This window comes from Cavia porcellus, unplaced genomic scaffold, assembly GCF_034190915.1.
Source record: "Cavia porcellus strain 051 isolate PalLab524CR breed Dunkin Hartley unplaced genomic scaffold, mCavPor4.1 scaffold_22, whole genome shotgun sequence".
Classification (NCBI taxonomy): Eukaryota; Metazoa; Chordata; class Mammalia; order Rodentia; family Caviidae; genus Cavia; species Cavia porcellus.
The window spans coordinates 12,354,535-12,378,917 of record NW_026947505.1 but is presented as its reverse complement, the minus strand read 5'-3'; the positions used below and the strand labels follow the sequence as shown (position 1 = coordinate 12,378,917).

Sequence of the window (24,383 nt, the reverse complement as noted above, 5' to 3'; positions counted from 1 at the left end):
CATCTGAAAAATGATAAATTAACTTCTTAATTTCCTTTCCTTATTCCTTTTATTTCTCTCTATTGTCTAATTGCCTTGTCTAATATTTCCAGAACTATGTTGAATAGTAATGATGACAGTGAGCATCCTTGTCGTGTTCCTGATGTTAGAGTGAGTGCTTTCAATTTTTGTCTGTTTAGTATGATGTTGGCTGTTGGTTTTTCATAGATGGCTTTTATCAGATTGATGTAGAGATCATTTATTCCAGTTTTCTCTAGGGTTGTTATCATGAGTGAGTGCTGAACTTTGTCAAAAGTTTGTTCTGCATAAATCAAGATTACCATGTTAATTTGCCTTTGGCTCCGTTAATATGGTATATTAAATTGATTGATTTGCACATGTTGAACCATCACTGTGTTCCTAGAATGAATCCCACTTGATTGTGATGTATAATCTTCTTGATAATTTGCTGCATTCTGTTTGGTAGTATTTTATTGAGGATTTTTGCATCTATGTTTATTTGGGAGATTGGCCTATTGTTCTCTTTTTTGGGTGGGTCTTTCCCTGGTTTTGGTATCATAATAATATTTGCCTCCAGGAATGAGTTAGAGAGAATTGCTTCCCTTTCAATTTCATTAGAGCATTTGAGGAGTACTGGCATTAAATCTTTAAATTTCTTGTAGAATTCAGCCATGAATCTATTAGGACCTGGGCTTTTCTTTGTTGGAAATCCCTTGGTTGTTAATCTGAGTGATATTGGGTTATTCAGAATTTTTATATCTTCTTCATTTGGCTTTGTTATTTCCTATATATTTAGGAATCTGTCCATTTCTTCTGTGTTTTCAATCCTATGACAGAAAAGGTTTTTGAAGTAGGTATTGATGATCTCCTGAATTTTCATAGGATCTGTGGTGTTTTCCCCCTTTTTATTTCTCACTACATGATTTTGAGTCTTTTCTTCCTTTTTTTTGAGAATACTGGCTAAGGGTTTATTAATTTTATTTATTGTCTCAACAAACTCTTTGATTCATTAATTCTTTGTATTTTTTTAGTCTCCATTGTGTTAATTTCTGCTCTGATCTTTATAATTTCCTCCTTTCTGTAGACTTTCAGTTTTTTTGCTTTTCTTTTTCGAGAGGCTTGAAGTGAAACTTTATGATGTTTATTAGCGATTGTTCTGTTTTTCTAATGTGAGAATTAGTTGCTATAAATTTCCCTGTGAATACTGCTTTCTTTGCATCCCATAAGTTCTGATATGTTGTATCAGCATTCTTGATTACTTGTAGATATTTTTAAATTTCTTCCTTAATTTCCTGTGATCACTTGGTTGTTTAGGAGTATGTTACTTAATTTCCCTATTTTTATGGAGTTTTTGTGGTTTCTTTTGCCATTAATTTCTAATTTCATTGCCCTATGGTCAGAAATATGCATGGGATAATTTCAGTTCTTTTGCATTTACTTAAGCATGTTCTGTGGGTTATATATAGTATATTTTAAAGAAAGTTCCATGTGCAGCAGAGAAGAATGTATATCCTTATGTTTTTGGGTGAAAGGCTCTATAAACATCTACAAAGTCCATTTTTCACAGGTTTGGTTCAGTTCTGATTTTTTTTTTTTTTTTTTGCTGATTTTTTGTGTAGTTGCTCTGTTTCTATGTGACAATGGGTTTAAGGTCTTCCTTCACAGTTGTGTTATTGCAACTGATTGCAAATGATGTGTAATGCATCATTTTTTATTTTTCATGTCTATTAATAATTGTCTTGTATAGTTGGGTGCTACCATATTTGGTGCATATATATTTAGGTTTGTTATCTCTTCTATTGAAGTTTTCCCCCAATAAGTATGTAGTGAACATATTTATCTCTTTTGATCATCCTTGTTTTAATGTTCACATTGTCTGCAAATAGAACAGCTACTCCTGATTTTTTCTGGGTTCCTGTTGCATGGAAGATTGTTTTCCATCCTTGGACTTTTAGTCTATGAATTTATTTTTGAGTTGTGTGTTTGTAGTATACAGCATATTGTTGGATCCTGTTGCTTGATTCATTCTGCCTGTCTGTTTCTTTTGATTTGAGGACATTTACATTGATAATTATTAAAGCTGATTATATTGCCTTATCTTTGTCATGATATTTTCCTGCTGTTGGTTCTCTGATTTTCCCCAATTAATTGCTTGCCTTTCCTGATGGTTTCTTTCTGTTTTTGTTCTTGGAATTGTGGTCATTTTTATGTCTGTAGGATATCTTCCAATACTCTTCGTAGGGTTGGTTTGGTGGTCGTGAATTTCTTTAGTTGTTCTTTGTCACAGAAGCATCTTATTTCTCCATTAATTTGTAAGATACTTTTACAGGTTGTATCAGTCTGGTTTGAAAATTGTTTTCTTTCAGAACTTGAAATCTTTTATTCCAAGATCATCTTGACTTGAAGGTTTGTGTTGAGAAGTCTGCCATGATTCTGATGGGCTTCCCTTGATAGGTAATTTGTTTCTTTTCTCTAATAGTCTTTACTCTTCTGTTCTTATGCTGAATTTCTGAAATCTTGATTATTTCTTGGTGTAGTTTTATTTTGGTCATGGCTGTTTGGAGTTGTATATGTTTCAGTTAATTGTGTATCACATTCTTTATTCATGCTTTGGAAGTTTTCTGCAATTCTTTCTCTGAAGAATTTTTTTATGGTATTTTGTTCTGTCTCCAGATTTCTCATTGACTTCAATCAATCTTTTTTTGTTGTTGTTCTTTGCTTCATCTTGTAGTTTTTGGGTTGATTTTTCATGGACTTTTTATTTTTAAAATCTTTCTTTTCATGATCACTAGCTGTAATTTTGTATTCAAATCTGAAATTCTATTTTTTTTTTTTTTTTTTGTCTTTTTCCTTTTTAGCAGTACCGGGGATCGAACTCACGACTGCCTGCTTGCAAGGCAGGCGCTTATGCCGCTGAGCTAAATCCCCAGCTCCCTTAAATCTGAAATTCTACCCTTTCTTTCATTTAACCTGTTATATATACTTTCAATGGAGGTTTTAATCTCTTAGGTTTATTTTTATATTTGTTTCATGGATTCCATTTCTTTCCTTTGTTGAGCATTTTTTGCTTTCATCATTTTTCTAAGCTCATTCTAAAGTATCTATGTGTTCTTTAACACCTTTGATTTAAAGCATCATTTCTTTTTGTACCTGAGAGATTATTTTCTCTATAGCTTTTTCCAGTTGTTTTTTTCATTTCTGTTGCTATCATTTCAGAAAGTTCCAGTGTTTGACTTCCAGTTTTGTCTATATAAGTGAGTTCTGGGCTTGTCCTCAGTAGGCTGAGGCTATGGGGTTGCATTTTCCTTCTGTATCTTATCATTTTCTATTTTATTTTGATATTTGCCAATTTCTTATAATCGATAACCATCACTATTATTGAAGTTTCCCTAGGAGATGTCTTTTCTACAGAGATGTCCTCTAGATGTAGATGATTGTTTATCTCAAGAACTTACCTTTCCATTTTGTAAAGAATGCAAAGTTCCTATTTGACTCAGCACCCAATCCTTTGGTCCTGGGTTGTGATGATGATTATGACCCTATACAATCACAGTGTTATCATACAGAGGAAAAAACTAATTATAACATGTATGATATCCTGGCTAAGGTACTACTATTAGTAATAACAGTAGTTTCAAGTATAACATTACTACTGACAAACTGTGGTAACCATTAACCTGTTTCCTCCAGCACAGGAGCAAACTCTAAAGTTATATAACAAAATAAAACATACATCATGTACTTGTATGCAGTGATTTCCCCCTCAGGGGAGTGATTTTACCATTCTGTGGGGCATGGGAGCGTTAAGAGACAGGATAAAGTAATGAATAAGGTCAAATATAGTAGAGTCAAGGCTAGAGGTCAAAGGATGATCACCCAAGTTTTGGGAAACTGGAGGACACAGGAGGCAAAGAGTGAAATGGAATGTGAAGGAGTAATCAGAAAGGGAAGAGACAATGTTTACTCATTTGAAAATTTAAATTCAAGAAGTCATAAGAAAAGAAAGAGTATTAATAGCAGAAAATAAATAAGAAGGTAAACCTTCTTGAGTGAAAAAAGAAGAAAGAAAGAGGAGATTGCAAGAATAATGAGAAGGAGAAGAAATAGAAGAAGTGGGAAAGTCCCAAAACAAAAATAACCACAACGTACAAAACAAAACAAGACAGCATCCAACCAGGCAGAAAGGGAGTGGTCAGTCAGACAAACAAGGGACTATAAAAGCGGTAACATATTCCTCTGATGTTTACAGTTCTGTGGTAGTATTTTATGTTAGATTTCAGAAATGAGCTGGGTATGGAGCCCGTCTTGGCCTCTGAATGTGGGAACTGGGGCTGGTCTTCTCTTGGTAGAGTTCTCCAGAACCCGACTGCTGGCTCCTTGCTGCTGCTTCTCACACTTGCCCTGTTGCTGGTCTCGCTGATGATTCCACTCTCCAAAAGCATGAGTGCGTTCACAGCCTGGTGGAGCTGTCCTGGGTCTCAGGGCGCCTGCTGCCTCATCGGTACCGTTGCCCTGAACTTCTCTGCATCGCTAGTCCCCCTGCCCGTTGTATGCACTCTAGCTGGGGTCCTTCTGTGTGGCTGGCTTTCCTGCTGGTTTCTGGTCCCTGAGTCATCAGTGCAGGGAGCAGGAGCCCCTCTTCCTGCTAGTCTCTGCAGCTCCAGTCAATGATTATTTTAAATTGAAAATCAGTCTCTGAAATTTAAATTATCAAGTAAGTGTTATTTGCTGTGGAACACACCAGGTTTATACCATAGACAAGGAGACGCACTCTTGTGTCCTTAAAAAGGTATTGTTTCAGAAGAGAGATATAATTAATACAGAGTATGAGAGAGAAAAATGCAGCTTCATCATTGTGCTAAGGATTCACTGTTCTTTTTGGACATACTTTTCTTACAAATTCATGTTTCACGCTATTCTGGCTGACAGATTGAATGCACAGGAGAAAGAAAAGAGTTCAGTGTGATTTATATTTTGTGGCTGAGCAATAGAGTAAATAGTATTGCCACTTACTGGGATGGGAATGACTGCAAGAGGAGCAGTGTGGAACATGGAATGCCACAAACATCCTATTTTTGTTCATATGTTAGCAACTGTTAGTTTACAGAAAGGAGATCAATTTGATACCAGTGATTTGGGGAAAAGTTCAAAATGAAGTTAGAAAATTGGGAGTTATCAAAAATAGATGACATTCCAAGTGGTTGGCTCATGTAATATTTAGCAAGGCATGAAGCATAGAAGAGACAAAGAGGAGAAGCAAAACACTGAGCAATTGGGTCCATGTAATTTAGAAATCAAAGAGAAGCCCAGTGTCCAGGGAAGTGAATTAGAATGGGAACATGCTTGGATAGTCTGATTTTTAATAAGTGTTTATGGGTTGTTTTTTTATTTGTCCTGAACCCTTTTATCTGAAGAGTCAAGGATAGGTCTCTAGAGACTACCTGCCATGTGAATTTTCTTTTCTTTAACTGTCTTTGATCTCTGGCATTAAAGCCACTTCTCAATGAATGTAGGGCCTGTTGGATTTATGCTCTAGTCTTAATCTTTCTCTTATAGTTTTTATATGTTGGTTTTACTGCTTTATATTTTGGAACACATCTTAATTTTTTCCAATTAAACTGCTGAATTTTTTTCTTTAAATTGGTAATTTTATTCTTAATTTTCTTTTTTTCGGTACCAGGAATCAAACTCAGGACCTCATGCTTGCCAGGCAGGAACTGCACCCCTGAACTAAATCTCAGCCCCAAGGGAACCAAATTGACCATCTTTTGACATCACTAAAGAGTAATTGTGTAGTGGATTGTGTTTTTGGTTTACTCAGTTTTGGTTCTTTCTCTCTCTTTCTTTCTTTCTTTCTTTCTTTTTTTTTTTTTTTTTTGGTACCAGGGATCAAATTCAGAATCTTGGTAAGGCAGGTGCTGTGCCACTGAGCTAAATCCTTGGCCCCTATTCTTAGTTTTCATAAGATGCTACTTATTCTAGTATTCTCTTTGACATAATATTTTGTTCTAGTTTATAAACAGTCGAGTATACATAAGTTGTATGTAAGTAATGGGGAAATACAACACAATTTTATACAAAGGACTTGAAAACCTACAGATCTTGGCACGTGCTGAGCAAATTCCACGTAGTTAAAGAGAGGTGTATTTATACTTAGTTGTAATATACATCTAATGTATTTTACATATAGATATTTATATATATGAATATACACACATGGCATATACATATCTTAATGGGATAAGATCTCATATCCGTCATTTTTAGACTTTACAATTATCATTTGTTTTTCTGTCTCTATAATGGACATAACTAGGAAGTTGGTAATAAGTAACAATTCTTTACTATGAAATTGATTCCATGTCTTTGATTTTAAGGAATCCTATAACTCTCCAGTTTTTCCCACAGTTAATTCTTGAAACTTAAATGGAAATGAATTGAGTAAACTAAATTTTAGAAACATAGATTGTATTCCCCATAAAATCTTGAGAATCTTTATTTTCAGCTATCCATGGGTTACATATGCACATAGATATTTGAGAGCAACTTTAATCAGTTCAATAAATACAGTTTAAAATTAATAAGGACTATTTTTAAGTACCTTCTGTCATTTTAGTTTAACTGTCCTTAAATATTCCAGATGCATGAACTCTCACTTGAATTTGGACAAGATAAAAATATGCATTCAGTTTAAAAGAAAATAATTGAACAGACATTCATATATTTCATTAGTAAATTAAAATGCTTAATTGCTACCTGCTTGCTAAGTTTATCTAATTATAATGTAAGAATTAATTCGTGCTCCTAAAATAGTTATACCCACAATAGGTTACATGTTTCAGCATATATCAAAATAAAGATGTTAAATCTCACTTGGAATTTATAGGTACAAACTATAACCATTTAGTTTAAAGATAGGAAAAGAATTATGCTACCAATTGTTTTATGTTTGTAATAAATCATATTGGATTTAAATTGTCAGTGTTCTTCAAATGTTAATACTTAAGAATACACATATGTAACAGTTATATTTTATATAACAGAGTATATGGTAAATTTATTCATTCACTGAGAATTATATGGATTACTCTGTGTAGTCCATATTGAATGTTGGATAATGATTGTTGCTTTCAAGGAACTCCTGCTGTAGTGGAAGGCAAGCATATAAACACTATAATGCAGGGAAGCAATTGCTGTAATAAAGGTTTATATACAGTGTAATGAGGTACAGAATCTTTACTGCAAAGAAATCATTATTGGGCAGTTGAACATTGGGCAGCAGTGTGGAGTTGCTCCAGGTGGACCTTTAGACAAGAAAAGCAAAGGTAGGGAGAATAAGAAGTGCAGCCACACATGAGAGAGTGATATTAGAGTGATCAAAATGTTTTGAGAATAAAAGGAGGATTTTTTAGTGCTTAACTTGGACAACAGGTACAAAATTGAGTTGGACCAGGCATAGGAGGATACAGGACATCTTACAGAATATGCCATCACAGAACATTCTGCTACCTTTCAACATTTAAATTTGGAAACTTAAAAAGTAATGTATACTTTCATATTCAGACTATACATGATGCTGACTACGTCTCCCTCTTCAATAGAACTTTTTCAAGCAAAAAATCGAATTTTGCCTTAAAGAGACAAATAACTAAGTTAATGAGATATTAGTGGTAAAGGATTGTAATTTCTGTTTCTTGAAAAGGTTTATTGCCAATTGAACACATTTCAAGAGACATAAATTAGACTTAATGAACATTGCAGTTTAGACTCTTAAAATGTCTCAATTTAGAAAATATATGGTAGAAGCATGCTAATACTTTATATCCCTGTTTGGCTTATGAAGAAAAGCTATGGAGTAATTTTCAAACCTTAGAATCATTTTAAACACTGTAGAATAATAATTTTGCCCATTTTAAAGCAGTATTTTATCTGGTGTATTTTACAAAATGAATGAAATTAATTACTTTTAGAGCAAGTAAGGAACTTGGGTTCGAGCCTTAAATCTCTCATTCCTCCTCGATAAGGTTGGGACAGTCCTGTGACTTCCAGAAATTTCAGTTTCCTAATTCACAGAGTGAGCTGGTTAAGCTTGATGATACCAAAAACAGTTTTGGAAATGATCAAAGGTTAATGCTAATTTCAAAAACTAAATCTTTTTTCCCCCAGAAAACTAAAGCTTATGTGGCATTCTGCCAACATGTTATGCTGTGTGAACCTAAAAATGATTACGCTGTATGTCAGCTTCTCTGGTTTCAGATCCAAGGACCAAATGCTAGCATTTAGTGCTGCCTCCAGATGGTAATTTCTTCTTGCTTGCTTGTTTTTCTTCTTTCTGTCTTTCTCTCTTTCTTTCTTTCTTTCTTTCTTTCTTTCTTTCTTTCTTTCTTTCTTTCTGTCTCTCTCTCTCTTTCTTTCTTTATTTCTTTTGTAGCCCAGGATATATGTTTAGTCCAACTCTATACAAATTACATATGGATAAATACATACATTTTATAGCCATTAAAAATAATTTTTAATAAGTATGTATATGCTTTTTTTTTTTAGAAGTCCTGGGGATTGAATCAAGGTCTGTTTTTAATTTTGAGACAAGTGTCTCAGGCTGGGCTTAAATTTGCAATCCTCCAGCCCAGCCTTCCAGGGTTCTGGAAATACAAGTGTATGCCACCATGCCTAGCTTCATATATAATGATTGTTTTTATGTTACTCACATTGATAACCACATTTTGACCAAAATTTCCCTTTTGGAATAAATAGAAAATAGCCGCAAAATTGTGTGTGTGATTGGACCTAATTTTGTGGTTCTAATTCTTTCATTAAAAAGCACATTATTGGCCAAAGAAAAAAATTAATCTCATGTTATTAATGTCTTAAAACAGTGATTATAATTGTCCATGCTAGTAGAGGAGGAAAACACGTGCTACTCTTTCTTCTTGCGTTCTAATAGTGCAGGAATATTTATTAAATGTGAAATGGGTGCGGCACATTCTTCTGTTTCTTTCCTCTGCTTCAACAAGACGTCTGTATTTTATGCCTTCAAATTAATGGGTTTTTACTTCTTATGATTTAAAATGTATTTTTATTAAACATTTACATCTTTTAAGCACAATATATTTTATATTACATAATTACATGTAATTAAATTGGAATGATTTATTTTTTACCATCATATCAGAAGAAAAGTATTATTGGTGGAAATTAACACATTGATGGTAAATATGGCCTGATGCTCACACACTCCCTTATTTCTTTTGTCTTATGAGTCATTTTAAAACCTGTGAGCTGAATTGTGTGAAGAAATCAGTTTTTGCTGATAGTGCTGTTGTGGAACCAGTACAATGATAAAGAAAGCAGCTGGATTCTGTGCTGCCTTGTATATTATCAACAGCATTGTTATTTAAATTACGATTTTATATCATCTTGAAGTGCCTTGATCACTGTTGAATGAAAGGGAGATTGCAAGAGAGCTTGGTTGTCAGATCTCAGATTCTGTCTACAGTAATGATAATAAGAAAGAGGGACTATTTTATCATACAAATTGAGGAAATTAGATTCGTAAATCATTATGTGGGTAAAATATGAAAGTATTGCTATAGAATTTGAATTTTGCTCCAAAGGAGAGCAGAGAGAGGAGGATACACAGAGGGCAAGTGATTTATAAATGAGTGCTATTGCAGAATGTTTTCATATTAATGGAAATGATCACACAGCATAGGAAAAAAATTAATGATAAAAGGAGACAGGGGAGAACTATTGTGCAAAAGTTCAATTTAACAATAGTGAACTGAATCCAGGAGAATAAGCTGTTGCCCCATGGGGTGGCAGGAACACAGAATTTGAGTGTGGAGGCATTGGGCAGATGCAGGGGGACCACCTGGAGGGCAACTCTTTCTTTTTTTAATTTTCAAAAGAAAAAATAATGATACAGAATTTCAAAACAAGATAATAGGAGATTAACAATGGTTAATGTATTGCATATTGTTACCTTCCAACTAGTTGCCCAGATTACAAAACATAGGCATAAAAAATTGATCAAGCCATGTACGCACAAACTATTCTTTTCAATGAACTAATAGAGATCAGTAGTATAAATGCTTTAATCTTTTCAGCGAAATGGAAAGTTGAGGTCTTCTAATGAGAATGAGAAGCAGCTTTAAGTTCGAATGAGATAAATAGACTGGGTGACTAATGGAATATAACTGTGTTGACTCAGGCATTTTAATTTTCGCAAACCTTCCAGTTCCAATACAACGGTGGCTAGGGCCACTGAAGAAGAGCTGTTCTCTTGCATTAAATGAATAAAGAAGACCCAGAAAATTTTCGACAAGCTCAGATAGACTTTTTCTAGTTTTCTGTGGGACTATGGCCATATCATGAAGTCTCATGTCCTGAATTGGAGCCTTGGTAGGTTGGGAGTCTTATACCCTATTTTTCAAGTCTAGAATTAAATGCATTAAGACAACAGTTATGGAAGGTCTACTTCAGAGAGCCCTAGGTCTGTTTATGTTAGAATTAGTGAACTTACTGGGGAATATTTCTATTTTGTTTTCAGAGTGAGTCTATTTAGGTAACTTTGCCATTCATTGGTTATAATCATTTAAGTTGGCTGGAAATGACTGATTTACAGAACATAGTCTCCTCTTTGATTGAACAGGATGGAAAGATTATCAAAGTCACCAAGAAAGGAAAGATCAAAGTTACAAGAGTGGTCAAAGAACTAATGTTATTTTTTGAGGAAATACTTTTTTCCTGGTCATGTCTGCATCATAAAGACCTATTATGACTTTTCTGTTCACAGATGGGTTTTTTTTTTTGAAAATCAAAGTTTTAATTTTTGCATTGTGATAAGTTAAAAAGTTACTTTGTCTTTCTTTTTTAAAAATTATTTTAGTTTTACTATTTGAATGTTGTGTAGTTTCTTGTTCCTTATAAATGAATCAATAGTGATGCAAATGTTAGCTTAATTGATTAGTATATATAAACATTACTAAAAAAATACTAGTTGAATCAGTATCCAGTTGGAGACATACACATACCGCACACAAAAACTGATAACGTCTGCTGAGCCTTGTTCTCTACTTACAGGCCTCATGGTATGTGTATCAGGTGCTGGCGCAGGATCAGGACCCACACTAATGAAAACAGAGACTAGGTTCGATGTTGTGCAAGGGTTACATTGAACAAGTGAGGCTGCAGAAATGCTTCACAACTCTTCACTACCTGTGACTCAGAAAGTCATCTTGCATAGCATCTCCTCAATTACAGGTGGACCGAAGTTTCTGAGAAACTGCTCTGGCATCAGCACAGCTAGTTGGGAGCAGAGCTGTGATTCTTAGATTCTCTTTTATCTTCACAAATTGGAACCTCTATTCTCTTCCACCTGATTATTCTACCATCAATTTCTGGTCAAAGTGCAAATCTGGGCACAAGTGACTAATGAAAAACTCCTGCTTACTTTGACTACTCAAATTTTAGAGCTTATGTAGTGCAGGTGTGTCTAGATAATTTGAGCTAATTATAGGAAAGACATGAGAGCTCTGTCTTCTAGCAACTTCATGCCACTTTTCTAGAAGTTCTGTTGACTCAGTCATTTGTCTTGTAGTTTAACTCAGTTGGTTGCCCTTCTTAATTTTAAAATCTTGGACCATTGTTTTCATTGGTTCTCTTATTTTCCTTTTTCCTAGACTGCGGGTCCTGTCCGACACCCCTTTCTTCCATAAGATTCCTTTGGCCTGATTTGGCTTTCTGAGATAATAATATTTATTGTTTTTTATTTAATTGATGTCATTTCATTCCTACATACTCTTCTCTGATGTGTTTATCACATTCCCTGCCAGGAATATATATATATATCGGTATCAGAGCAAGGCATTTTATAAGAGAATCTTACTGTATATTCTACATCACACTGTGTTTTCGCTTATACTGCACCTTAACTACATTTGCTGAAACACCTCATGCTGTTTTATGGAAGCTATAAAATCCAAAAGTTTGGAAATACATTTGATTTGAATAGTGATCTCCCCAAGGATTTAACAGGTTGTTTTGGTAAATACTCTTTACTTGCAAAAACATAAGATCCTGAAACATTTCATAGATCTGTTAATGAAAACTAGTTTTAGCTTTTGTAAAATCTCATTTTAGCAAAAAACCTTGCCAGTTCAATTTGGCAAAAACTTTCCACCATTGATAGTTGCTCACTCTGCATCTGATGGGATTCTGGATCCTCCACTGTCCCCCAGGCTATGTCAGATCACAAAGGCACGCCTTCAACAGGAATCCAGTTAGGTCAGGTGAGCCAGAATCTCCCTTCCAAACACTGATGTTCCTGCTGTGTTTCTTGGCTATAAATCTCCACTTAGCCGAGCTGAACTTGGAGTTGAGCCCAACCTGTCACCCTCAGGGCAGAATCTCATTGCTGTGTTCTGGGGACCTATTGTGATGCTCCTGGGTAAAGTCTGCCATACTGTGCTTGAGCAAGTTTCATAGAATGATTTTTTTTTTTTTCTTTAACAATTTCTAGACTGTTTTTTGGTCTAATTTTAAGAAGAAAGAGAACCATATATCTAAAATCAATGAAGAATCAGGAAAGGAAATTAAACATCTCACAAATGATAAATCAATTAGAAACAGTCACTTTGTTGTGAAAATAATAGGTCAGTGAATGATCAGGAACTGTTTTGCACTAAACAAAGCACATTTGTATTTATAAAGCTACTTGTATGCTTACAGTTGATTCTTAGTCGTTTCATAGAAAAATTAAAAAGGAAGAAAAAGGAAGCAAGAATAGAGAAGAAAATGGGAAGAAAGAAGGAATATAAGCTTCTTTTCTGGACTTAGCCACTTTTCAGGTAGGTATTTGGTGATGGTAGGCCGTAAAATGGATTATTTTTAAAACCTATTTCCTTCTGAAGTTATGCTATCACTTGAAAGTTCACATGGAATAATCTGCGGTTTCTGCTGTAACTTTGTATGTCCTATTGCTTGTAACCATAGTGATGAATTTTTATTACTTCAGATCTTTCCAAAGAAAACAAAACCTTGGGATGCAATGAATGGGAAAGAACTGCTGTGACAGGGATCACTGATCACATGCATTGGTCAGTGGTCCTCAGCCAGAATAGTAGCTGTGTACAGTTGCTAAGGGTTTCAGCACTGTCCTTTAATTCAAGTTATCAAATCAAGTATTGTTCATTAAATCATGGAGGCGTAAGAGGAAAAATACAGTTGTGTCATAAAATTAAAACTGGTATAGCTAATTGATGTTAGAGATAGATTTGAACATTATAACACCAAGTTTCAAAGTGCCCTTTTCATGATTGTTTGACATTATTCCTTATTTTAAAAAATTAAACTAAGAAGCTGAACTTAAAAATATTGTTTTGGTTTCATATCATTTGGCCAGTATTGTGTTGGGTATTGTTAATAAAATTTCATCTTAAATAACAATGAGATTATGTTTCTTAACATCTGAAAGATGCTCTTTGCTTTGTGAAAGGGTTCAGCTGCATTTAGAGGAGTTGAGACCTAGGAGCTGTGTGACAGGGTCCCCTCACCTGACCAATTATTACTCAAGGGATGTTTTTGTGCAGGAGCCTGCAACTATGCCTAGGAAAACTAAAGAATGGAAAAAAGAGAGCATCTCAGAACTGTGAACAGTAATTGACCTAGTTCACACTGCAGTGATACGTAGTGAGTTCAGACAGTCTGTAGACTGCAGATCATGGAACATCATTCATAAAACTTTATGAGGAGACACTGATAGAACTGGGGGGGACCGGCGGCGGCTGAAAAGAAGTATGAAATATAAATGACCTCTATTTTGAGAATGCGGGGAGAGACACCCCCCCCCATCCCCTGGGGCGCGGCATCTCCACCCTGGGGTCCGTGATCTCTCCGTGGAACACGTGGAGTGAGGCACTTAAGTAGCCTTGGCTTGGGGTGGAACCTAAGGGGGCATCAGGGTTGCACAAGCAGCCCGTTGGTCTTTGGCGCCATAGGTAAATTCCTTGGGGAGGGGGAGATAGGAGCTCCTTGGCTTTACCGGCTACAGTGTCCTGTCTGGGCCAAAACTCTTTCAGACACCCCCATTAGACTTTTCTCATATTCTATGCCAGGGTTTTGCATCTCCGTCATTTTCATATTTCCAGCCTACTGCTCTCTCTGGCCTGCACACTACTTTGTTTCCCTCCCTCTGAGCTGTGTCCTGGCTTCCACTCTCTCTTCCCTCTTTCTTTGTTTTTGATTGCAGGGTCTTTTCCTCTTTTGTCATTGATTTCTTGGTACTTGATTAGCCGGTTACAGCATGGTATTGAAATCCATATCTAAACACATTTTAAAAACATCTTTAATATGGTAATGAGGTGACCATGGCCTATTTTCATTCTGTTCATTTGTTAAGTATGTTTTTGAGTAAGAACTTACTTTCTGCAAGAAGCTAGATATGAAGATTACAAAGTTAGGCAAGTCCAAGTTGCTCCTTCAGAAGTAAATAGTCCTGTGGTACAGACAAATAAAAGATACATCACCATGAAGAACTTAACGCAATTAAGTTGCTTTTCTACAACTGAGTTTTCAATTTATTTTCTTTAAGTGGCCTCAAGTGAATTAAGGTCCTCCATTTCTGCTTAAATCTTGCTACGTTTAGAATGTGCCTTTGCTTTTAAAAATTAAATTAATATTTAATTACCGGGACACATTTTTTTAAAATGAGAAAGCACTACTTAAAATTTTATGAAGAAAGTTAATAAAAGTTTTATTTACTTCACAATTTTATTTTCTCATCCCAGTAAAATCTTTTCAATAAATATACTACTGAAATACAGATAAAGGTTATCGGGTAAAGTTTAATGCTGGCTTTATATTGTGTTTTTAGATTTTTATCAATATTGAAAAATATAATTTCATAAAGTGAATATAGGACTTTTTTCCTGACAGTGCCAGAACATGTGATTCATGTTGTTTACATGAAACTTCTCCCCAGCCCACTCTCTCTCTTTAGTACCAAGCCTGCTTGCTACACTGCTTGGGTAGTAATTTTAGTCACTACACAGAAATCTAATTAGTAGGAAGTAAAATTGTTGGATTAGTATTAACATACTTCAATGTTTTATAGATTTTTTTAACTTAAGACAGCATGACAGCTTCTAAGAAGTTACCTTTGTTAGTCTGTTGGGTTGTAAGAGCAGTGGCTGATATTTCATCGCTTCTCCATTGGAAGTGATTGAGTTAGTTATCTAATTTTATGTTATTTAATTTTCAGGGATACCCAACTCTAAGTTCTGAAAATCTTTTAGGAATTTATGTAGGGAAAAGTATCCTTTTTAGATCCTTCCCTTGGCTGGGACAAAATACCCAACACCGACAACATAAAGAAGAGAGATTTTATTTTGGTTATGGTCTCAGTCCATGCTCAACTGGCGGCAAGGCCAGGCAGAAACAGTGTGATAGAGGAGCTTGGTGGAGGGAAAAGAGCTTAACTAGTGGTAGCTGGGAAGCACAGAGGAAAAAAGGGAGAAGTCAGGGGCAAGAATTCACCTTTCCAGCTCAGCCCCAGGGACCTGCCTCCAACCAGGCTCCCCGTCCTCTGAGATATTCAGCTACTGAACTCATCATGGTGGATGAAGCCATTAATGACTAGGGTGCCTCCAGGCTCCAGTCACCCTCCAAACACATAAGACCTTGGGGCGGGGAGCATTTTAGATCTAAACCACTCCAGTGTCTAAGTTTGGAAACAAATACGTCTAAATAAAATAGGAAAATGGAGGTTCAACCTCATGTAAAGTCACCTGTCCCACTGACAGGATAAGCAGGCGATGCACTCCAGTGATGCAGGATAAGCACTCCAGTGATGCAGTTAAGGTTTGCAGGTGGCACTTGCACAGAAGTGTGTGCAGTGATGCTGAACTTGTGAGCCTGAGCCTTGCCTGGAACAGGTGTCCTTACTGTGGAGTGGAATTCAGTCACAGAAAGCACAGTGTCCAGTGTGCAGCAAAATGTTGGGACCAGAGGACATTCTATTAAATAAGAAAAGCAGAAAGACCAGTTTTGTGTGTTCGATCTTATATGTAGATGTTTAAAAATGTTTCCACATTAGCGATTACTAGTGACTAGGAAAAGTGGAGGAGGAGGAATGGTGGGTAAAGTTGGAGAATGGGCACCCACTGCAGCTTGGCAGAAGGAATACATTCTGGTGTCTTACAGAGCAGAACTGTTTACGGTAACCTGCGATAAATGATTAGAGGACAGAAGCTCAGAAGTGCCTAACACAAAGTCATGAGAAGGAGATGAAAATATTAATTATCCTACTTTGATCAGTACACATACATATATCACTGTATTCCCCAATTATTTCTAATTATTAAATTCTAATTAAAAGTTAAGACAAAGGTTAATAAGACAGGCATATTTTTTCTTTTTTCTTTTCTTTTTTTGAGACAGGGTCTTGCTAAGCAGTTCAGCCTGGCCTTGGGCTCACTTTGTAGCCCAGGCTGGTTTTGAACTCACAACAGGCTTGCCTCACAATTGAACTTGCCTCAGGCTCCTGAGTGCTGGAATTACAGGAGTACGCCACCATGCCCGATTTAGAAATGTTTATTTGATTAAATCACTACATATTACATACATCACACTGTGCTCCGTAAATTTGTGTAGCTAGAATAATTTTCAGTAAACCAGTTGACATTAATTAGAAATCAAAACCATTGTGCAATTTAAAAATCACAAAACTATCATAGCTTTTACTACTTTAACTTAGACAAAGAAAAATAGAGTTTTCTGCATATTTAGGTTTCTGAAACAGCTTACTATACATGTGTCATGCTATACTAGATTTTTTATTGCTTAATTATGGATAGAATTTTAATGAAAACAGGATAGCATTTATCTGAAATTTGGTTCCAGATGTAATTCATCTGGAACTATGCAAGTACAAAATTATACTAAAATAAGTCTTTTTGTTTGTATTTTAAATGAAAAACAAATAGGAAAAACATCTACTGGGATTTTCGAAATAGAAGTAAAAACAGTGACTGAAAATTTTCTGTGACTGAAAATGTATCAGAGTTCTAGTAAGAGTAATAAGGAGAAAAAAATGATTTTAGGAGAAAACTCATCTACTGTACTGAAAATAGTGTATCCAGACTGCAGATCCTCATTAAGAATAAAAAACCTATAAATTTAAAAAATACTACAGAGTGTAGAACAGTTCAGTTGTTTAATGAAACATATCTGTAATTAAGATGCAAAATAAAGCAAGGATAAAATATGACTGCATGCTTGGAAAGATACAGACAGTGTTTGCTATCCAACTTTGCCTTAAATTATTTTGCCTCATTGACTTGACTAACGTCTTCAGCTTAAAAGATATTTGTCTCGGACTGTTTTCTTGCTAGTGTAAGTAGCTTTTTGAGGAAAATAAAAATAAATATAAAGTACCTAGGGAGTGTACTAAGAACAGAAAAGGAAAAAAAGTTTTATTCCAGACATTGAAGAAGTGAGCTTAGTGTACTGGTATACTAAGCTGAGGGGAATTCACTCATCAGTTTCCGATGAAGAGGAAGGGCAGTGCACAGAGTTGTCATTTGATTGCTTCTGTGTCTGACACAGCAGACTCTGGGGAGAGAGTTGTAAATCGTCTACTGTTTTGCAAGCTAAATAATAGTCTTCTGATTAGAACATGAAATTGGTCCTAAAAAATCTTGAAAATTCTAACAAAATGCTGCACTGTATTCCTGAAGTTCTAATACAGGTTTGCACTGTGTAACTTCAGACCCTGAGTGACCTAAAAGGTTGTTATAAGAATGCCACTGAAGTCAAGAGTCAACTGCATTATTCTGGATCAGGTCCTTGAGAGAGTCTAGAATAAAAGGAGAAGGAGCAAATTAAAGGGAAAAGAGAAAAATATAAATATAAATGAAAAAAGGTCAGAAAGAAAAAAACCAAAATACACCCAAAAGATGAAAATAAATCCTATCTTTTAGACAGTAGGGATAGCTTCTGTACAAAGTTTATTATGCCTTCTTGGAAAAGGAGTCAGAAGGATTTTTTTTTTCTTATTATTAAGGAAAAAGGAAAAGAAAAAAAAGTGAGAAGAAATCAATGGGCATTTTTATTATAATTCTCTTCAAATACTATTGTTGATTCTAAATCTGTGATTGAAATTCCCCAGAATCAATCCTGTTGTATTTTGTTACTGCATAGAAAAAGATATTCTAATTTTTGCTAAAAAAATGAGCTAATAAACATAGGAATCAAGAGAATACTTTACCTGTAGTAGTGTGAATTGAATTCTGTCTATGATTACTTACAAGATTGAGCAAAGTCCATGCTACCTGGTGTGATAGTTCAGACCCCAGAATAAAATCCAAGGAAGTAAGAAATTAAAATTTAGAGAGCAAAGGCTTTATTTTAGGCCAGGCCTGATGACGCAGTCTCTAGGAGCCAATATGGAGACTGTGCGCCTTACAGTTAAAAGGGTTGGGTTTTAAAGCCTAAAACCACAGGAATGTTGTGAACTTTGACACAGTTTGATAGCATCTGTTCTTCTTGGTATCTTCTGTAACTTCCTTGTAGTTAAACGTTTCTTAAGGACAGCATATTTTATTACAGATAGGCTGAAGGGGGTGGGGGGATTACAAGAAACTGAAACTTAAACCTTTTATGGGAAATGGAGATTCAACCTAAAAAGAATGGGGAGGTGTGGGATTTACAAGGAGCTGAAACTTAAGTCTTTATTGGAAATGGAATTTTAATCTCTATTGAAACGGCGCATACAGAACAGGAAGGAGGCACATTGGTTAGAACTAGGTTACAACACCTGGCCACCAATAGAATTTAAAATAACCTTGTTGATTAGAGATATTTCTGAGAGTTCAAATATCATGCATAAACGTTTTGAGAATAAGGATATAAATTGATGTATTTGATTGGAAATGATCTTATCCAGATGCATATGGCTCCTCTGGCAAAAGCTTATAGTTTTTCAGATGTTCTTCACAATGTTTGCATCATGTCATGTTGACACAGCCTCATAATGACCAGGTTCCATCTCTGTGAATCCTTTTCTGGTGGTGATGTCAGAAACCTTATGGTTTTGTTTGCTGTTGTAGTCCCAGCATCAGTGCCCACTATTTGCTTACTTGATGTGAAAGTTGGTGGCACATTTCACCTTTCCCATGTGAAGGTTGTGGACTGCTTCAGTGCAGAATATGCATCTGAATTCAACTTCATACCTGCTCTTTTAACACAATACCTGGGCCCTAACTGATGTTTATATGTATAGATAGAACGACAAACTTAGAAATTTATTGGCTTATTTTCTTTGCCATCCTGAAGCTTATTCAAAGCATTTGGAACTCATCAGTGTGTCTTGTGTGATGGAGGAGATGACAGATGAATGGCCACAGAGTTGTATTTTGGTTATTGTGAGGCACAGTACCTCTTTCTCATTTGATTCTTTTTACTTAACACAAACTTAACCTGTATTGTTGCCAACTTAAGCAGAGTGATTTCCAGAAATGATTAATTATGACCAGTACAAATATCAGTGAAGAAAGGGGGCACTGAAAATAGTGAACAGCAAAGGAAAGAAAATAGACTACTATACTATTGTATAGGATCAGTGGATCTGAGGGAGACTCAGATTAATGTGGCTGAATGGTTCACATTTGCAATGCAAAAAATGTTAATATTGATTTGAGATTGCCTACAGGTTGGCCCTTTGCTGGGAGATAGCACTGCCCACACATTCCCTTGCCGTCACCTTGTTACTCTAGGCTGAGGAGTCCAAGATTAAGGCACCAACAGATTCGCTACCTGGTGAGTGTCTAGTTTTGGTTCATAGAGGACCTCTTCTAGCGATGTCCTCCCTTTTTCAGGAACCTTTTACAAGGACACTGATCCCATTTATGAGGGTACTGTTCTATGCTAATTGCCTGTTCGAAGCCCCGCTTTATAATTCTGTCACTTTAGAAATTAAGATTTCACATACGAATTCTGAGGGTGACACAAACTCTCAGACTGTAGAGGTAGGAGTGGTTTGGAGAACACTGGCACATTCATTTCATAGGACCCAGCAAAACAAGGGTCTCTCTGGGTCAGAGTTGGCCAGGACTGATGGACTGTCATGAAACTCATTGTTCATTGGTCAGTAGAAATGAAAGCAGTTTTCTGTTCCACCCTAGTATCCAGTCAACCTAGGTCAATCTGAAGTTATTCTCTGAGGGGGACTTTTTTTTACTATAGTTTATAATTTTTCTGATTATGATGTAGTTATTAAAGTATTGCCTGGCTTTGAATCCAAGTTTTACCACCCTTTGGCAGTAGGATTATGGGCAAGGTAGCTAACTGCTCTATGTCATCCATTAGGCAGAGATAACAGTAAAACTTATGAGACTGATGTCAAGATTAAAATGAGGTAAAACATTATCATGTTTAGTACATGCTTTGTTATTATAGTAATAAGCATTATAAACATGCAACTAAGTTGTTTTTTTTTTTCAGAACACTGTAGAAAAGGTCTTCCCTTGCTCCTGAATGAAAATTTTAACAGGGTCAATAATAAAATGTGTGTCACTCAGTCACAAAATGCAATCTTTATTTTCTACCCAAAAAGTTCATTACTGTGTTGTCAAAATTTTCAGTTTCATTTACTAGCTTAACATTTGTGTTTTGAATTCAATCTCACATACTATTAAAATCTTAAGCCTGGACTTATTTTATAAATAACAATATAATGGTAAATAAATTAATCATAAAAATGAGAAATGTTTACCTAGACATTTATTTCCAAATTATTTTTTTTCTAGTATGCCTCGTATTTAACCTGTAGTTTGCTGTTTTGAGTCATTGAGAGAATTTTTTGTAAAACCTTTCATTAATATTCCATGTTATAAAATGTTATCTTAATTACATCACAAAAGCTTAAATTTCTTTTTTTAATGCTTTCTAAACATTTCATCTTTTTATTTCTTTTATATATGGATCATCTTTCTCATAAATTAGAAAGTACGTAAGATAGGTCTTTTTCTACCAAAGGTTCTCTTTTTAAATGTTAATATAATATTGTTCCCATAACCATAGATATTGTCAGACAGACAAATACACCCCTTGGCAGCAATCTCAGTTTTTATTATTATTAACTGGGGATTTTATCTGTTCAGGATAATTATCTATTTTTATACTGTATGTTAATTTTTATGTGATACACCATTTTATCATTTTGATAAACTAGACAATTATATATTTAAGTAAGTTTTTTGCTAATTGTGTGTCTGTCATACAATGATGTTGAGTCCTTTTTATTTTTATCATTATTGGATTGACTGGATTAATTCATTAAAAATATTAAAGAAGGACCCAGATGGTCGTGTGGTATACACCTAAATGCTCATAATTCTGGGATGCTAAAGCAGTAGAGTGCCAAATTCTAGCTCAGCCTGGAGACTTTGTCTCAAAATAACATAAAATAAAAAATTATAAAAGTTCTGGGGATGTAGCCTAGTGGTAGGGTTTGATCTCCATTACTGGAAAGAAAAAAGAATAAAAAAGAGAAGAAAAAAGAAAAACCCCTCAAGGTTCAAAACAGATTTGTATAAATTGTACTTTCTAACTATTCTACATATTTAATATATCTTTATGTTTTCTTTGTACACAAATGACAAAGTGTTTGAATGTGTAAAACTGTCTTCAAATATCATTGGCTGTTATTATTTATCTCATTATTTGGTTGTTGCTATGAGAATTGGAAGCCAGGCTGGTGGGCTTTTGTTGCTATACAGTTGCATAGACAATTGGATTGACTGAATTAACGCATTAAAAACATTAAAGAAGAATGCAGAGGGACATGTGGTACATACCCATGGTTTCTGCTCAAAGCTTATGTAAGTCTTCCATGGTATGCTTCCATGTCGGTTGTTTTTGTTGATGCCTGCCATCCTTCCTCAGCACTGCATACACATTGTGATCATGCCTGGTTAATCTGGGTTGGGGGGTAATCAATAAGGGTTTCAAGGACTCAGTCCACTCACCTTTGCTCCCATAGAATAGACATCTTCAGGATTGGGAGAAATAATTGCTGAATCTTTTGATTTGGGGCTAAATAGTTTTATATTTTTACTACTTGAGCAAAATAGGTAAAAGTTCTAAGTTGCAGTCATGGTGATGTATTCTTGATTATTTTGACTGTGTTTTGGAAGGAAAGTTTTGCAAGTCTGTGTGTATACTATTATGTTTTTCTTGCAAAAGAATTTACTTTAACATGTTAACATTATTAATGTAAATAAAATTATAAGATGCAATTTTTTAATTAGTCTTCTACCACTTACATATTTTTTTAGTTCATGATTAGTAGTAAAACACTGAAAACAGTAGAAAGGACCTATATTGTTGGTAAGAAAGGAAATTAAATTTTTTGAATACCTTCTTATTGCTGTATATGGAGCTAGGTAATTATTTTTATGAGTTCGTTTATTGCTTTCAACCCTCTATAGTATAGCATTTGTGCCCCCATTTTAATGATAAAGAAACTAAACTATACAGAAAATAAATTCATTAACCCCAGTTATGTAACCAGTAAATTGCAGGGCAGGGAATCAAACACAGAGCTGTTTAATTTTTAAGGATGTCTATCAGTGTATCATATTGCTGTACAAAAACATGATAAAAATAAATGCAGATTTTCAGGAATGAAAATGAGAGGTCAGAGAATAAGATTCATATTTTCTGAATACACTGTTCTTCCCTAATAAATAAGATCAAGTTCTGAGATTTTCCCAGCAATATTTATTCAGTTTATGGTGGCTTCATTATTAGCATTGTTAGAGTCTTCTGGATTTGCTCTGAACATTTCCATTTCAAATTTTGCAGGAAGAATCAGTCTTAGGTGAAGGTTCATACTTTATTTTTATATCAAACACTTCAAGACATTCAGTAATAGCAACTGTTGAAACATCTAAACGCTAAGAATGAAGTTTGTTTCTTGCTTTATATTTAACTTTAATGTCACAAATTTATATATTTGTTTCTTAAGCTAAAATAATTTTTGAATCAGTAAATGCCAGCATTTTACTTTTTCTCCTTTACATGTTTTGGTTTCATAAGGACCATTTTAAGCGAAATACCAACCAAAAGAATTTCTCCCTAAAGAAATTCTCTTTTCAAATTCAACATCCCCATCAAGAGTCACATTTTTCATGAATGTGGGTGATTTAGATATTAAATTATTGTTACTTTTAGTCATTTTTTGGTCAATTTGAAAGTCAATTATGATTTCTGTCTTTCAAACATTATTGTAGAAGCTTTTTGAAGTTAAGGACCTTGTCCTTCCCTCCTTACACACTATTTTATTATCTGAGAACAGAGAACAGCTGACCAAATTACTTAATAGTATTTGGATTTCTCTTTTTCTAGTCATGGAAGTGATTCGTGAGTAAGTTTTGTATACTTAGTAGTGATTTTGTATTTCTGTAGCTTCTTGGGCGTTACCCCAGATGTATAGTAATGGATACTGAGCCATGTAAATAGATATGATAGAATGTGGAAATAGACCATCTAGAAAGTCAAGGAAATGTTGCTGTTTGGAATCCCAGGTTCTTAGAACTCCCAGAAGTCAAAATCTGCTTCAGTGTTAGCACAGTGTGGTGCATGTTTACTCGTGCATACATTTGTGCATGCACGCACACATACAAATACAACCAAACCAAGCCAAACCAAACAGTAGAACATTCTTGGGGAATGAAAAAAAGACTGTCACCCTGAAGGAGCTGACAGTCTAGAGCAGGAAATAGACTTATAAATAGGTGCTATCATTGATAGTCTGATTTTGTAAATGTTCAGCTTCACACAAGTAAATGCATGAATTCTGGAAACAGAAGCATATTTAGCAGAATATCTAAAATTGCTTAAAAACAATTCTATTGAAATTCAGGATTCCAACTAAGCAGAAATAGGTTTAAAGTTAGTATTAGCAACTCAGTAGCCATTTATGGGCTTTATGTATAAACGAAATGTTTTGCTTTACTTTATGTAACTAGGAAGTGAGATTACTAATGCCTCCCATTGACATGTAAATAAAGCAGTGAGTTGGATGTTTTGTTTTCTTTGTCAGGCGTAAAAGAACTCACTAGACTTTGTAAATCTATCAATAACTTAGAATTTCTATTGGATTCAGTATTTCAGATCACAGCCATTCTAGTATTTCCTAAAATCCAAAAAAAAATTATTAATGCACAATATTAAGTTTTTTTGGTTCCTGCTACCTAGTCCTAAAATGATTTTCTGATTTTTACAGTTTTAGGATTGCGTATTCAGTATAGAAAACACTAATGTGGACACTTAAAAAAAAAAAAAAATCACTGTGTCTATATGTCTATGTATCTATATATCCA

The 24,383-nt window shown here is 34.8% G+C and overlaps 1 protein-coding gene across 6 annotated transcripts in view; it reads left to right on the top strand.

The window, feature by feature from the left end:
- Window positions 1-24,383, top strand: part of Epm2a (EPM2A glucan phosphatase, laforin) — a 177,415-nt gene that overhangs the window by 116,911 nt on the left and 36,121 nt on the right. The window lies entirely within an intron of this gene.